The following is a 17,187-nucleotide window of genomic DNA, read 5'->3' as shown; positions in this document are numbered from 1 at the left end:
GTGGAGTTGGTAATACAATGATCAAACTGAAGGATGACAACTGGGTTTGATGACTCACTCCTGTGATTCCAGGGAGGCAGGAGGATTGTGAGTTCAAAGCCAGCCTCAGCAGTCGAGTGGTGTCCTAAACAACTTGACAAGATCCTGTGTCCAAGTAAAATAAGTTTTAAAAAGCTGGGGTTGTGCCTAAGTGGAGAAGTGCTGGGTTCAATTCCTGGTACCAAAAATCACAATGATTGTGTAAATTGGATTTTTTCATAAGCACATGTGTGAGTTATTCTTAAGGGCAATCTGAAAATAGCACGTCAGGTTTCTCTATGTGCCACTTATGTGCCAGGGTTTGGTTTGCTCCTGTAGATGGGCAACCTTACTCTCGTCTCACACAGCTTACTGCCCTTGGGTTGTTTCTCTGTTTTGTCTTCCCGGCCCGGTCTGGTATCTAGGTGTGGTAGGTACAAATGCAGGGCTGATGTCCTGGTGGGGACGATGGAGACCCACTCTGGGCTCATGCAAGAGCAAGGAGACGAGAAAGCCCCTGGGACTGAATGCCTGCTGAGATTGAGGACACTGATCAGCAGGGAAATGAGGTTTGGGTTTGGCACAGGCAAATCTACAAAAAGTAGGTGTAAAACAGGAGAAGGTTGTGGTCGACCACTTGGTGTTCTTAGCTTGTGTCAAGAAACTAATAATAACAGTATAGTGTTACTTAAGATAGGAGAAAAGATCATTTTAATAATAAATGGTATAAAACAATGGATATGAGGAGTGACAAACAATGGACATGAAGGAAGGAAATAAGAAAGTCTTTCAAAAAGAAATAACCAATATTAGTGAGGTACATTTGTGCTAGGGATGTGGCTCAGTGGTACAGAAGTTGCCTTGCTTGTGCAAGTACCCGGTTTTAATCTTCTTCAATTTTTTAATAGGGATTAAAAGAAATACGTTTTTTAAATTGTATTTATTCTAATTTGATATATCCCACAGGATGCAATTCAGCTAATATTATACTAATAGAGCACATTTTTTCATGTCTCTGGTTGTGCACAAAGTAGTCATATCATTTGTTTTAATAAATGTACTGAAGATAATGATATCCATCTCGTTCCACAGTCTTTCCTACTTCCTTATCTCCTCTGTTCCCCTCCCACCCTCTGCCCTATCTAAAGTTCATCTATTTCTCCAATGCTCCCTTCCATCCCCACTACGAATTAGCCTTTTTATATCAGAGAAAAGTTTCAGTATTTCTTATTGGGATTGGCTAACTTCACTTAGCATTATCTTCTCTAACTCCATCCATTTACCTGCAAGGGTCATGATTTTATTCTTTTATTGCTGTGTAATATTCCATTGTGTACATGTAACACATTTTCTTTATAGATGCATCCACTGAAGGGCATCTAGGTTGGCTTCGCAGTTTATTGTGAATTGTACTGCTATAAACATTGATGTGGCTGTGTCTCTGTAGTATGCTACTTTTAGGTCTTTTGGGTATAATCCTAGAAGAGGGTCAGCTGGGTCAAATGGTGGTTCCATTCCTAACTTTCCAAGGAATCTTACTGCTTTCCATATTGGCTGCACCAATTTGCAGTTCCACAAGCAATGTATGAGTGTACCTTTTCCCGCACATCCTCGCCAACAGTATTGTTGTTTGTCTTCATAATAGCTGCCATTCTGACTGGAGTGAGATGATATCTTAGGTGTAAGTTCTGTGTCTAATTCATTTCTTTGCATACAGATGCCAAGGTGTTCATAATTCATTAAAAAAATCATATCATCTCCAGTGAAGTCCTGACTTCTCTTGTGTGTTTGAGTTTATTTCTAGGTTTTCATTCCACTAATCTCACCTTGCCACATCTCACCTTTTGAGTTACTATAAGTTCATAGTAAATGTCAGCATTGGATATTTCAGTCCTGTAAACTTATTCTACAGAATTGTTGACCACTCTGTATGCCTGCCTTCTCCATGTAGCCTTTAGAAGCAATTTTTTAGTATTTGTGCAATAGGTTGTTAGGATTTTATCATGGTTGTGTTTAATTCATTTGTTAGAGCTGTAGATAACTAATATATTAATATTGAATGCTCCTTTCTATGTTTGGTAGTTGTAGGGTCCCCCAATTTACAGGAAGTTGATCAGCAGTATAGATAACATTCTGGGACTTATAAGTGGCATCAGAATTAGGTGAAAGACGGCAAGTTTGAGACACGAACTAGTGACATTTGTGCCAACCAGTGCAAAAAATGTTCTTTTTTGCCGCAGTCTGGCTGGGCACAAATCACGAGCCACTCACAGCTTTGTAGATTCAAACAACAATTGTTTATTCCCGATCTCATACCGGCCGTCTACAAACACGCTCTGGGGAAATCCACGTTCTCTGCCCAAATCCACACCTCCACTGGGCTTCTGTCTCCCAAATATACTGTCTGACCCCTAGAACTCAAGAGGAACTCAGGCAGCAGGATATACCCTATTCCCGGCAGGAATAATCTTCCTAAACTGTGAACGCCCTAAACTCTGATTATCCTAAACCGGGAACACCCTAAACATGGATCCGCTCTGGTCCTTGAGCAAGGTCACTCTCCAGGAGTCCTTCCACTAAACAGCATGGGGGTACGCTGGCAAGGAAATTGTCATACCTACTGGGCTAATGGCTCCCAGCATCTCCCCCCTTCTGATTAATGAAACAACAAGTAAGGTGGCTTAAGGACCGTGCCTGGTAGGTTGTCCAATTCAACATATGGTTCTTACCCGTCATCGGAAAACTGACCTTTAGGCGTCAGCCTCCTGTCTTGGGTATGATCCAATTGCAGTGGTATCAACCTATCACTGACTACCGGTCCAGCATATAGCCATTGGCCCCCAAATTTAGACCATCACTAGCAGAAGGGAGGAGGATACAGAAATGCCACGACACCAAGCCAATTGACAGCTCCTTTGGAAAAATTGCATCACTGGTGACACCATCAGCAAAGATATGCCAGCATTACCACAATTCGCTGCACCAAACGATAGTTACATAGTCCAGGCAAGTTCTGCAAGCAGTTCAAAGCGGAGGAATCTATCAATATGTTTGTCTCCTCCCAAAGTCCGTTTCCTTCATTGATGCATCAGTTTATATAGTTTACTGTGATAGCTAATATAGAAGCTGTAGTTTGGTTTTATCTTTATCTTCACTGGCACTGGGATGAAGATAGAAATTCTGGCAATGATGCTAAAGAGACATTATCCTGAAAAGAATTATAAAATATAATGAAAAGGAAAGGTGAAAGTAAACAAACAGATCTGTTAACCTCCTTTAAAAACAATCCTTAACAGCTGTTTACCTAATTTAAATTAAGCCATTTAAATCATGTGAATAAAAAATAAATAATTCGGATCCTTTTTCATGAGCACTCCTCATATGATATATGCACACACAGACATACAACACAAAACACAAGAGTACAACATATAAGACAATAATAAAGGCCTTGTATCTTTACCTAGGTGAAATCTCCATTGCAATGTTTAAAAACTCCAGTCAAAAAATAAAACTGATCAGAAAAACATTAACCTAGGTTTGTATGAGCTCAATAAATAAAATAGAACCTTATGATGTGGGAAAAATGCAATAATAAAATAGATATTGAAAAAAGCATCCTGGTTAATCACTATCATAGATGTAAGAATGGCCAAGCTGGAGTTCTGGATATCAGCTGTTATGGATTTGACTCAAATTATCTTCTTTTTGATCTGTAGAAATTGCTTTAGTTAGTCTTTCTGGAATCCAAGTTGGCTGCTGTTCTCCCTGTGGAAAAACACAAACAGAGCCCCAACTCCAGACAATCACTGGGTCAGGACCTTTCCATTGTCCTGTTAGAATATCTTTCCAAAGTACCTTAGGCTTATGTACATTTTTTGGATACATATGTCTTTCTGCAGCACTAAGTCCTGATGAATCCAAATTTAAAAAGTTTAAAGTAAAAAGCGTTATTTTAAGTTTATCTTTGGGGGATATATATACCTTTCCAATTCCCTCTTTTTGCTTTAATAAGTACGTTTTAATAGTTTGATGAACTCTTTCAACTATGCCTTGTCCCTGAGGATTGTATGGGATTCCTATTAGATGAGTAATACCAAATGATGGGCAAAATTGTTTAAAAGAGGTAGAAGTATAACCAGGACCATTATCGGTTTTTAACTGTTTAGGAACGCCCACAGTGGCAAAATTTTGTAAGCAATGAGCTATAACATCTTTAGTTTTTTCTCCGGCATGAAGGGAGCCCATCAAAAATCCGGAAGAAGTATCAACTGTAACATGTAAATATTTTAATTTTCCAAATTCTGGCAAGTGTGTGACATCCATCTGCCAAATATGGTTAGGTATCAGTCCTCTAGGATTGACTCCAAGATTAACTTGTGGTAAAAAGGTCACACAATTTTGACATTGTTTTATTATTTGTCTAGCTTGTTCCTTAGTTATTTTAAAATGCTTTTGTAAAGTATTAGCATTGACATGGAACTTTTTATGAAAATTTATAGCTTCTTCTAGTGTAGAGAAAATATGTATGTCATTGCCCAAACTAAGGGCTCCAGACAATCCTGTATGTGCCCTGATAGGTCCTATAAAGAATGGATCTTTTCTGTCCCAGATTAGACTTTGTATAGTGGAAAACAAAGAGAAAACAGTAGAGGAAGGGGAAATCCTACCAGCATCTTCAAGGGATACTATAGCATTAACTATATACTGACTATTGGAAAATAAATTAAATACAGAATCTTTAAACATCACAAAAGCTTATAATACTGCATTAAGCTCTACCTTTTGAGCTGATTGTTTGGGTACTAAAAATGTAAAAGTTTGATCAGGGGTAACTACTGCTGCTGTACCATTATTTGACCCATCAGTGAATATATTTGGAGCATTCATGATAGGGGTTTTTTTTTGGTCATTTTTGGAAAAACTACAAGATGATTAGACCAAAAAGACAACAAAGGATTAGATGGTAAGTGATTATCAAATGTAACATTAGATTTGCACATGATTATTGCCCAAGTATTTAACTCATTAGCTAACTCATCAATTTGATCCATAGTATATGGAGTAATAATTTTATTGGGAGAAATTCCAAACACTCCCTTCGCTGCTTTTATTCCTTTGAGTATTAATTGTCCTACAGCCTCAGGATACCGAGTAAGAATAGTGCTAGGAGAATAAGATAAATGTATCCACAATAATGGACCTTGCCAAAATACTCCTGTAGGAATATTTTTTGTTGGTAGTACAATAAATAATAAAGGCAAACTTATCAATTCTATTCAAATGTATATTTTCCATGTATGTCTCAATAATTTTTAATGCCTTTCTTGCTTTAGGAGTTAACATGCGAGGTGAGTTTGGATCTGATGGCCCTTTTAGAATATCAAATAAAGGTCCCAACTCTCCTGTTGGTATACCTAGATAAGGCCTTATCCAATTTATGTCTCCCAATAACTTTTGAAAGTCGTTAAGTGATTTGAGTTGATCTACTCGTATTTGAATTTTTGGTGGACGGACCATGGTTGAGGATAATAGAACTCCTAAATAATTAATTGGGAAATTTAATTGTACTTTATCTATTGCTATCTCTAGATTATAATTTTTTACTAAGTTTGTAAGTGTGGCATAACATTCCAGCAATATGTTTTTATCTTTATGTGCCAATAATACATCATCCATATAGTGAAATATTTGTAGTTCAGGATTTTGATTTCTAAGTGGCTGGATTGCTTTGTTAACATATTTGACACATAGTTGGACTGTTAGCCATCCCTTGAGGGAGTACTTTCCATTCATATCTGATCAGGACCTTCATGATTTAATGCAGGGATAGTAAATGCAAAACGTGGACTATCCTCGGGATGAATTGGAATTGAAAAAAACAATCTTTAATATCTATAGCTAAAACATGCCAGGTTTTTGGCAAAGCAGACAATTGAGGAATCCCTGATTGAGCAGGTCCCATAATAACCATCTCATTATTAATGGCTCTTAAATCTTGCAATAATCTCCATTTACCAGATTTCTTTTTGATGACAAAAATGGGAGTATTATGGGGAGATATGGAAGGTTGTATATGTCCTTCCGCTAATTGTTGTTTGACCAGATCATGGGCTACTTGTATCTTTTCTTTAGTCAGGGGCCACTAAGGAACCCATACTGGTCTTTCTGATTTCCAAGTAATTTTGATTGTCTCAGTGGCCCTTTCTGAAAATCCAACCCATGTCTGTCTGTTCCTTGATCTATTTGAATTGTTGCTGCTATTCCTTGTCCTTGCTTTCCTAATCTTTTTTCTTTCCTAAAACCTTGTCTAGCCCTAGTAGTGGGCGCATTAGGATTGATGTTATTTTTTAACGTCAAACCTAATTGATCTAGGACATCTCGTCCCCATAAATTTATAGGAAGATGATCCAATACATATGGCTGTATAGTTCCTTCACATCCTTCAGGATCCTTCCAATCTAATATCATTGCACTTCTATGGGGATTAGTCGCCACTCCTAGGCCTCGAAGCGTTTGAGTGGCTTGTTGTAATGGCCAATGTTTTGGCCATTCTTGACTAGATATGATGCTAAGGTCAGCACCTGTGTCCAGTAGCCCATTAAAATCGTGTCCTTGAATATTTAGTTTTAGCATTGGGCGAGAATCTAAATTTAAGGACAGCATAGCCCAATCTACACCTGTGGAGCCTAGTCCCCTGGAACCTCTTTCTACAGTACAACTAGGAAATTTATTATGTAGGCTGGGTACTATTAACAAGTGTGCTATTCTATCTCCAGGTGAAATTACTGATATACCTTTTGGAGAACTAGCTATAATTTTTATTTCACCTACATAATCGGGATCAATTACCCCAGGACTTATAAGTCCTCTTAATGTAGATGAGCTACGTTCCAATAATAAGCCTACTGTTCCTTGGGGAAGAGGTCCTTTTATTCCTGTGGGAATGATTTGAACTACCATCTCTGGAGTTAGTACTGCTCTGGCAGAGGCGCAGATGTCCAACCCTGTGCTCCCTCGGGTTTGTCTGATGAGGGATTTAATGGACTATGTGTCCTGGGCACTACCCTGATGGTGTTGTTGGGTTCCTCCACTGCCCCGTATATTTGTGGTTGTGGGCCCCGCTGTTCGTTTTTTGGCAATGGAGCCTGATGCCTTTATCCATGATATCGTGGGTAAATACCTGGTCCTTGTCCGTTTTTTAATAAGGGAGTACCCTCTATCATGGTTTGAGAACGGCATTCATTAGCCCAATGTCTCCCTCTACGGCATCGTGGGCAAATACCTGGTATTCTATTTCTTTGATACCTAGTTTTGTTAAACCCTCCTCCTATGGGGCAAGTCCTTTTAAAATGTCCTGTTTGTTCACAATCATAGCATGTTTTTGGCCTGGCATCTAAAGCCTGTTGTACTGCAGCTGCCAAGACTTGCCCTTGTTCATTAATATCTCTACATAATTTAATATATGTGTTTAAATCTTCATGTCTCCAAGGTCTAATAACCTCTCTGCAGCAACGATTTCCTTGGTCATAAGCCAGTTGTTTTATTAATGGCATTGCTTGTTCTGTATCCCCAAATATTTTGGCAGCCGTTTGAATTAGCCTATCTACAAAGTCAGCGTAAGGTTCATTAGCTCTCTGTATTACCTTAGATAGCTGACCTTGTAAATCTCCATGTCCTTGTGAAGTCTTCCATGCCCTAACTGCATCTGCAGCAATTTGTGCATATATAGCAGGATCATATTCAATTTGTTGCCATTGACCCTCATAAGGTCCTTTTCCTAATAACATATCTAGATTTCTTTGAGGGTAACCGGCTGCTGCATTTCGCCTAGCTGTCTCTGTGCAAAATTCCTCATTGGCAACCTTCCATAACAAATATTGTCCTCCATTTAGCACAGATTTACACATGCTAGCCCAATCTGCTGGCGTCATGTCCAAGTTAGTAATGGACTTGACCATGCTTACCGTGAAGGGAGCTTGGGGACCATAGGTTGTTACAGCCTCCTTTAACTGCTTCACTGTTTTAAAATCTCAAGCACGGTGAATTCGCTGCCCTCCTACCTGTTGAAGTACAGGGCATGCTAATCTTTGAGGTCCTGTCTCAGGATCCCAATTATCAACTACGGGGTTTGAGGGCCACTCAGCTGTCTCTATCGGTGGGGCTGTTGGTTGAATTACGCCCACTTGTGATAAAACGGAGTTAGTAACAGCCTCCTGTGGTGGCCTTTTTCCTAACAACCCCTTTTCCTTTAAATTTTCTTCCTCTGTCTGACTAGCTCGAGAGACCTTCTCTTTTGCTTGATCTAAAATGTCTTTCTCCATGTTCTGAACCTCTAACAATTTACTTAACATCTTTTCAGTTTGTTTTAATCTACTATAAACATAATGCAACCCACTAAGATAACACAAAACAAAACCGAAACTGAATGAAACAAAAATGGAATAAAAAATCGTTGTATCAATTTTCTCTTCCTCAGGGCCGACAAACTTCAAACCTTTAGTCAACCATTTCCTCCAGTTTGCCTAAGAAATTTCTAGGGATAGGCAGCTTGAAACAAAAACAAAATAAATCAAAAGAAGAACACATTGTTTTTTGAAATGGTCACCCATTCTCTTGCCTTCCCTCAGGGGCGAGCAATTTCACTTACCCCCAAGCTTCAGGTGTTCCGCGTATGAGCCACCAGAGGCCGCAGTCTGGCTGGGCACAAATCACGAGCCACTCACAGCTTTGTAGATTCAAACAACAATTGTTTATTCCCGATCTCATACTGGCCGTCTACAAACACATTCTGGGGAAATCCACGTTCTCTGCCCAAATCCACACCTCCACTGGGCTTCTGTCTCCCAAATATACTGTCTGACCCCTAGAACTCAAGAGGAACTCAGGCAGCAGGATACACCCTATTCCCGGCAGGAATGATCTTCCTAAACTGTGAACGCCCTAAACTCGGATTATCCTAAACCGGGAACACCCTAAACACGGATCCTCCCTGGTCCTTGAGCAAGGTCACTTTCCAGGAGTCCTTCCACTAAACAGCATAGGGGTATGCTGGAAGGAAATTGTCATACCTACTTGGCTAATGGCTCCCAGCACTTTTTAAAAAATATTTTAGTTGTTGATGTACTTTTATTCTTTATATGTGGTGCTGAGGATCAGACCTGGTGCCTCACACATGCTAGGCAAGTGCTCTGCCACTGAGCCACAACTCCTATTTGATTTTCTGCAAATTCACACATTTTCTTCTTGAAAAATAAATTTTAAAGGACATTGGAGGTGAGGACCTTAAACTGGCTGCAGCTATGTCTTTTAACTGGTGAGAATTGTGACTCTGAAAGACTAAGTATTTCCTTTCTTTGCAAAAGGAATCTGAGGTATGTGGACTTTACTTCTAGCTGCCCAGAATTGCCTCACTCACTGCTGAGGAATGAGTCACAGAAGGCCACAGTGTGGAAAATATATTTATTCTAACATGTCAGGACTTTTATTTTTTGCATTTTGTGAACAGTGACTATAATCATCTACTAACCTGATTTGTCATGTTGTTGTTCCTTTCATGAAATCTTGATACCATACAATTCCAATTGGCTCAAGTATTTAAATACTTTGCTATTGAAGATTTTTAATTGGTTATTTGTGTAGATGGGGTGATTCTGCTCTGATGTCAAGGTAATTCTTGCAGTAAAGTAGCTGTGTTTAAGTAATTAGGATCCATCCACACGTGGACTTCCCACGTGGAAAACCTGTGTGGACACTTCTGGTGTGTCTTACTGATCTCATCTTCCTTTTGCACACAGAGATGATGACAGCCCTGTGCCTGTTTTATGACTAATAATTTTATTATGTATTTCCTTAGTTGTATGAATTTTAAGTAACTTATTGTTATCATTACTTTTCCATTACAATTATATTCAAAGGTCTTTTTTCTTTTATTAACCATTACTTTGCCTCAGTCTTTTGAACACATACATGCTGCTGTCTGGGCCTCTGTTGAACCAAATTTATTCACTCGTTGAACTGCTTGTAGAACTTGAAATATTTCAAGTCTGTCTATTCACGAAGTGGAAGAATCACTTTACATGTCTCCAAATGTTAATATTTTACACATTGGGAATGTGTCATGGATCCTACTTGATACTAATTATATTCAGGAGCTCAATCTCTCATGGATACAAAGCAGAGAGAATAACTACCAGACTGTTTTCAAACGCTTATTTACCACTCTTTTTGTCTCCCTTGGGCACAATCACCTTATGAGAATATCTTTGACAAGTCTGATTTGCATCTGGAATGTCCCCCAAATTTCATTCACTGATGGCAGAAGAGTTAGGAGTTGGGCTTTTAATCATTTCTTGGATTATGGTATATATCATTCACTTCATTCTGATATGAAATACAATGTTCTTGGACTTATGTATTTTTCTCTGATCTTATTACATAATTAAGGTCACTCTTCTACATGACAGTCTGTTCTACTAACTCTTAATTCAAACTAAAAACTGAATAACGGTTTGGTCCTTGTGCTATTGATCTACCAATTTGTATTTCAGGAGCCATTGACATTCGGGGAGGTGGCTATTGATTTCTCTGAGGAGGAATGGGAATGCCTGGATCCTGCTCAGCAGAATTTATATAGAGAAGTGATGTTGGAGACCTACAGCAACCTGCTCTTTGTGGGTGAGCATAAGTTTTTTTTCACCAAGACTTCCTCATCAGAGTTCTTTCTGAATATGTGTAATGGATTTTCTGTGAAATTATCTGCCATGGAATGAAAGTCAAGATGGAAAAAGACTGCTCTTTTGAGAGATGGTGTAAGTTGTAGTTGAATAGGAGGATTTGTAAAATAATGCATCAATGGATATTTACAGTTTGGTTGGTTGGTTTTTTTCTTTTTCATTGTGTACAGTAGGATCCATGTTATAGACTGGGATTCCTCATATCAGTTAATTGCTTCACAAATTAAGATATGCATGACTCTTGTTTGTATTGCCAATAATGTTATATGTGCTTTTGCTTGTATAAATATTAAGCCTCTTTTGTCTATGACTTTTGTATTTTATCTTGATTGGCTTTTCATTCTGCCCATGTACATGCAAATTGAAGTTTCCTATATGTAAATGTAATGGGGATTGATGGCAGTGATACTCTGATGCTGAACTACACCCCAAGCTCCTTTTCACTCATTGTTAGAGAGGTTCTCACTAAGTTTTTAAGGATGTCTTGAATTTGCAATTCTGCGGCCTCAGACTTCCTAGTAGTGGAGATTACATGCATGCCCATCATTTGTATGTGGATGAGTTTGTTCTTATTTATAGCATAAAAACCACATTATTTTAAATGTAGCTTTGAGAAATGTTGCAGTTCTCTTTATCTTAACTTTCATTATAACCAAAACCACACAATAGAACTTACTGTCTCCAAAATTTTAAATATTCGGTAACATTAACTCAAATTTTTATGCAATGTATCTCTAAAAAGTTTACATCTCAAAAAAAAAAAAATCAATTCCTAGGAAGCAAGGGCTCATTTCTGTCTCCCCATCACAAAACCATTCTCTTTTTTTCAGAAAGATTCTATTTTAGTTTAGAGATGTTATATTCATATAATTCTGCAGTATTCTTTCTGTGACATATTTCAGTTAACCAAGTGTACATACATTTTGTAAGATATATAGTTAGAATAAATTCTTTCAGTTCAAAGTTCTGTAGTTTAGTATTGTAAATTGGCTCATCTGTTCTTTTCAAGGGATATTTTGTTTGCATCGCCCATGATGGCTCTGTTGAATAACATTGTACAACACTGGTGTTCAATGTTTTTAATTTGCTATTGATGTCAGGGCTTATTACCATACTCACTCAGAAGTCTGTCTACCTGACTCCATGTCTGCATTTACAACTGAATGCTGTAACTTTTAGTATTTTTTTTCAGCAGGAAAATATTCTAATTTTATTTGCATTTTGGGGGATATTCATACAATTTAATTTTTCTCTCTGTAAAAGAAAATTTAACAACGGGAGTTTGATGAATATTACCTGGAGCCTCTAGATAAAATTAAAAGATGTTTACGCTACTTAAAGTTATCTTTCAATTCTTGAACAACAGCATGCCCAAGAGTGTTCAATCAACTGACACATATTTAGGGATTTTTTAACATTCCTATTGACTTCAAATTTTTATTCCATGTTGGTTACAAAATAACTATCACTTAAATAGTAATTAACCTTTGTTTTAATTCATAAAATTTGTCTATCCAGCATAATATCCCACTTGTGATTAAGAACAGGGATTCTATTAGTCTACAATAGTTCAAAATATTTTCAAAGTCTTATGCTTTGCAATTACCAGTTTGCTTCACTGTATTTCCCTTTCAGTAAGTGGGGATTGATGTCTCCTAGGATGACAGTGATTCTTGGTTCTCATTCAACTCTCTCAGTGGTTTCTTTGTGTGTTGGGAAGTAGGATGTTCATTGTGAATGTATTTACTCTTAATTCAGAACCTAGGGAAAGGTTCCTTTTCTCTATTTTGCCTCTTAAAGGCTTTTTAAAATTAAAAACATCTTCTCTGTCCTGTAACTGTCTTAAACTATGTTTTGTGTGCTATAATTTAGACAGCGCAGGTTTTCTTCAGTCACTTTTGTATGTCATTCTTACCTTTGCTTTCAGCATGTGTGTGTCCTTAGACTTAGAGTATCCTGTTGAATACACCTACAGTTGTAATTTTTAGAATTAATTCAGATAGCCAAGGTTTGTTTATCAGAATTTTGTGATCTTGCATTTGCCAACAAAAAAAAAACCCTAAAAATGAAGAATCTCCTACTCATATTTTCTTTGAGTACCAACTTGACTTCACTTTATTTAAAAATTGAATATATTTATGTGTCCTTTCAAAATTATATTATTGTTACAGGTATATATGCCTATCAACAGTTTTCTTTTTATGCTTTCAAATTCTATTGCAAAATTACATGTTTTGAGACCCATCATTACAATAAAATAGAATTGTTTGTGCCAAGAAATGTTTAGAATTTCATATGACTTATGTTGCTGTACACACTTACATTTTAGTATGAAGGCTCACCTTTTGTACTTTGTGGAGAACAGATCTAGTGTTGATGAATAGTGTGTGCATTTTTATGTATTTAAAGTCTTCATTTTCCTTCTCTTTTGAAAGATAGTAGCTGTGAATATTATATCTTGGTTGAAAATTTTATTCTTTCATCCCTAGAAAATAGCCCTGAATTCCTTTGTGTTGTGAAGTTTCGACTAAGGATTTCACGATTATATAGTTACGCATTCCTCGGTGACCCATCTTTTTCTCTTGGATGCTCTCAATAGTCTGAGTTTTAAAACTTGGATTAAAACCTGCAACTTGGAGATAATTGAGCTACTTGGATGTTTTATTTTTCTTGTTTTCTGCAATGTGTTTACTAGTACCAGAAAGAGAACTGCACTTTCCATTTTTTACTTTGACTGGCCTTGAAATTTGGATCCTCTGGCTCAACCTCCTATGTTGCTGTGTACAACCACCCCTGACCCTTTCAGACATTTTCTAAAGAAAGACTTTAAACACACATTTTCTGCTTATTACTATTAACAATTCTTGACTAAATTTTATTCTATTTTTTGTGTGTGTGTGTTGGTTTAGTTCAGTCAACTTCTTTTAAATGATAATTTACTATTCCCTTTGAGTAATTCATAACTTTTCTTAAAGTTGATTTAGCCATGTTTGTTTCTGTTGGTAAGCAGGAACCCCTTTTTGAACAGTCCCCGAATATTTGCATGTTTCACATTTTTCTTTTTTTTTTTTTATGAAACTGAAGAAAGTTGGTAGATTTTTGAGATATATTGTGAAGGAGGAAAGGCTGTGAAACACAATTTATCTTCCACTACTATATTACTCTACATAGGAATGTACTCATCTTGGATACTGTGAACATTAAGATGGTTTGGAAAGTTCTCAAAGTAATTTCCTGTGTACATTTTTATTTGATTTATATATTTCTGCAGTAACGATGGACTTGGATTTAATAATCCACTCCCCTGCTAATGTTCCTTTATTGCTGTAGTTTCCTATGTTTGCAAAATATGCTCAGCCCCATACAGTAAGTAAACAAGATGGTTATTTTTATTTATTTCAGCCATGACTTATCATCATCCTCAAGAAATTTTACCAGAGCAGGGAATAAAAGAGAGAGAGGGAAGATATGGAAAGTGTGACCTTGACTATTTACAACGAAGAAAACAATGGGAAAATATAGGTGAGTAAAGTTCAAAAATCATATTATAATAGACAAAACCAATTAGTAGTCCCTATTTATGATAAAAATTATATGATCAAAACACACCAGGAACAATTAATGTGAAAAAAAATTCAATTTATTCCACTTACTTTTGAGGAGCTTTATATGTCTTTAAGAATATACCACAGCCATTTTAAAGACTATTTCCTCTGAAAGTAAATGTGGAAAATTTGAAAATATGGTCCATGCATCAGTTTTTAACTTGGCCAATTATTAATGTAGCACTAAATTAAACTTCCAGTCAAACATTCGCACAGAGAAGATGTTTAAGACAAATTTCTTAAAGTGATACTTTGTAGAGTTTCTTTACAAAATGTCCATTTTTCTCCAACAAAACAGTTATTTCTCCTTGTGCCCAAGTAGACAATATTAAGAATTGTAGAAAGGTTCCTACTTCCCCACTATAGCTCAGTGACAATTCTGATACAGATTTCTGGAAAGTGCACTATATAGATAATGCTATAAAGTAACACCATTAGCCATGTCTCTACCCTGAGTAATTACCAGGAAATTTACATTGCTGATAAAAATTACGAATATAGAGAAACTCCTAGTCATTTTCTAAAGGAAATTTACCAAAATGAAAAATGTGGGAAAGTCTTGCTTCAGTGCTCAGAAGGTATTACGAATGCAAATATTCATAGTCAAGACAAAACATGCAAGTGAAAGGGCTCTTAATGACAGTGCAGAGCTTGCTCAATACAAGAGAATTTATAGAGAAGGAGAGCCCTATAAGTTTAGAAGATGTTGAGCAAGCCGATACTTTCATATATTCTTTAAACACAGCAGATACTTTGACAGTGAGAAACCCTACAAATTTAAAAGAAAGCAGAAAAACCTTTAGTGAAAAGTTACAACTTGTTAAACTTCAGGGGATTTATACTGAAGACATGTAAATGTAAGAGGTATAGCAAAGCCTTAAAAGATTGTTCAACTCTTACTCAACACCAAAAAACTTATTCTGCAGCGAAGACCTACCAATGTGAAGAATGCAACACACTGAAGAACTTCATTCAACATCACAGTGTTCATACAGGAGCTATGCCATGCAAAGAATGTGAAAAAACTTCAAATAAAAGCTCCAATCTTATTTGTCACCAGTGGACATACACTGGAGAGATGCCCCACATATGTAAACAATTTTGTGAAGCTTTCAGTCAAAAACCAAGCCTTAAAAATCACCAGAGAATTCATATTGGAGAGAAGCCCTACAAATGTAAAGTGTGTGTTAAAAGTTTCAATAGAAACTCGCAGCTTGATCGTCACAACAGGATTCATACTGGAGAGAAGCCCTACAAATGTGAAGAGTGTGGCAAAGCTTTCGATAGCATCTCACATCTTAGTTGCCACAAGAGGATTCATACTGGTGAGAAGCCCTACAAATGTAAAGTGTGTGACAAGAGTTATAAGCAATCATCATCACTTACTCAGCATCAGCGAATCCACACTGGAGAGAAGCCCTACAAATGTGAAGAGTGTGGCAAAACTTTTAGGCAAAAAACATCACTTACTCAGCACCAGCAAATCCACACTGGAGAGAAGCCCTACAAATGTGAAGAGTGTGGCAAAGCTTTTAATAGTCTCTCATACCATAATAATCACAAAAGGATTCATACTGGAGAAAAGCCTTACAAATGTAGAGAATGTGGCAAAGCTTTTACTATTTCTTCATATCTTAGTTCCCACAAGAGGATTCATACTGGAGAGAAGCCCTACAAATGTGAAGAGTGTGGCAAAACTTTTAGTCAGAAAACATCACTTACTCAGCACCAGAAAATCCACACTGGAGAGAAGCCTTACAAATGTAGAGAATGTGGCAAAGCTTTTAATAAATCTTCACATCTTAATTCCCACAAGAGGATTCATACTGGAGAGAAGCCCTACAAATGTGAAGAGTGTGGCAAAACTTTTACTCAAAAAACATCACTTACTCAGCACCAGCAAATCCACACTGGAGAGAAGCCCTACAAATGTGAAGAGTGTGGCAAAGCTTTTAATAGTCTCTCACACCATAATAATCACAAAAGGATTCATACTGGAGAGAAGCCTTACAACTGTAGAGAATGTGGCAAAGCTTTTACTATTTTTTCATATCTTCGTTCCCACAAGAGGATTCATACTGGAGAGAAGTCCTACAAATGTGAAGAGTGTGGCAAAACTTTTACTCAAAAAACATCACTTACTCGCCACCAGCAAATCCACGCTAGAGAGAAGCCCTACAAATGTGAAGACTGTGGCAAAGCTTTTAATACCATCTCACATCTTAGTTGCCACAGGAGAATTCATACTGGAGAGAAGCCCTACAAATGTAAAGTGTGTGGCAAAGCTTTTTATAGCATCTCACATCTTAGTTGCCACAAGAGGATTCATACTGGTGAGAAGCCGTACAAATGTGAAGAATGTGGCAGGGATTTTAATCAAAAATCATCACTTACTCGACACCAGAAAACCCATCCTAGAGAGAAGTCCTATAAATGTGAAGAATGGCAAAGCTTTTAAAATTGAAGATCACATCTTAGTAACATTATAGAATTTATACTGGAGAGAAGTTTTACAAGGAAAACATTGCATCAGTGTCTTTAACGATGAACCAACCCTTATTTCACAGTAGTTCAACACTATTTCACACCAGAGAGATGATAGCACATTAATTATACAAGTGTAAAATAGGTGACAGAGTCTCCAACTGTTGTTCACACCCTACTCAGCACCTCAGAATTCATACGAGTGAGAGACATGTGGAAAAATTTTTGCAAAGCTTTTGGCCATTGATCAAACATTTTTGAAGCACTGGAGGATTTACAGCATATAGAAACCCAAAGAATGTGTCCAAGACTGTATTCAAATTTCACACATTTTTCAGTTTCTT

At 37.1% G+C, this 17,187-nt stretch overlaps 1 pseudogene; it reads left to right on the top strand.

Moving 5' to 3' along the window:
• Positions 1-10,661: 10,661 nt before the first annotated feature.
• On the top strand, positions 10,662-16,630 carry LOC143638399 (uncharacterized; annotated as a pseudogene).
• Positions 16,631-17,187: the final 557 nt, after the last annotated feature.

The sequence above is a fragment of the Callospermophilus lateralis genome, chromosome 20, assembly GCF_048772815.1.
Source record: "Callospermophilus lateralis isolate mCalLat2 chromosome 20, mCalLat2.hap1, whole genome shotgun sequence".
Taxonomy (NCBI): Eukaryota; Metazoa; Chordata; class Mammalia; order Rodentia; family Sciuridae; genus Callospermophilus; species Callospermophilus lateralis.
Note: the sequence above shows the minus strand (reverse complement) of the source record. Positions and strands in the feature narration are given on the sequence as shown.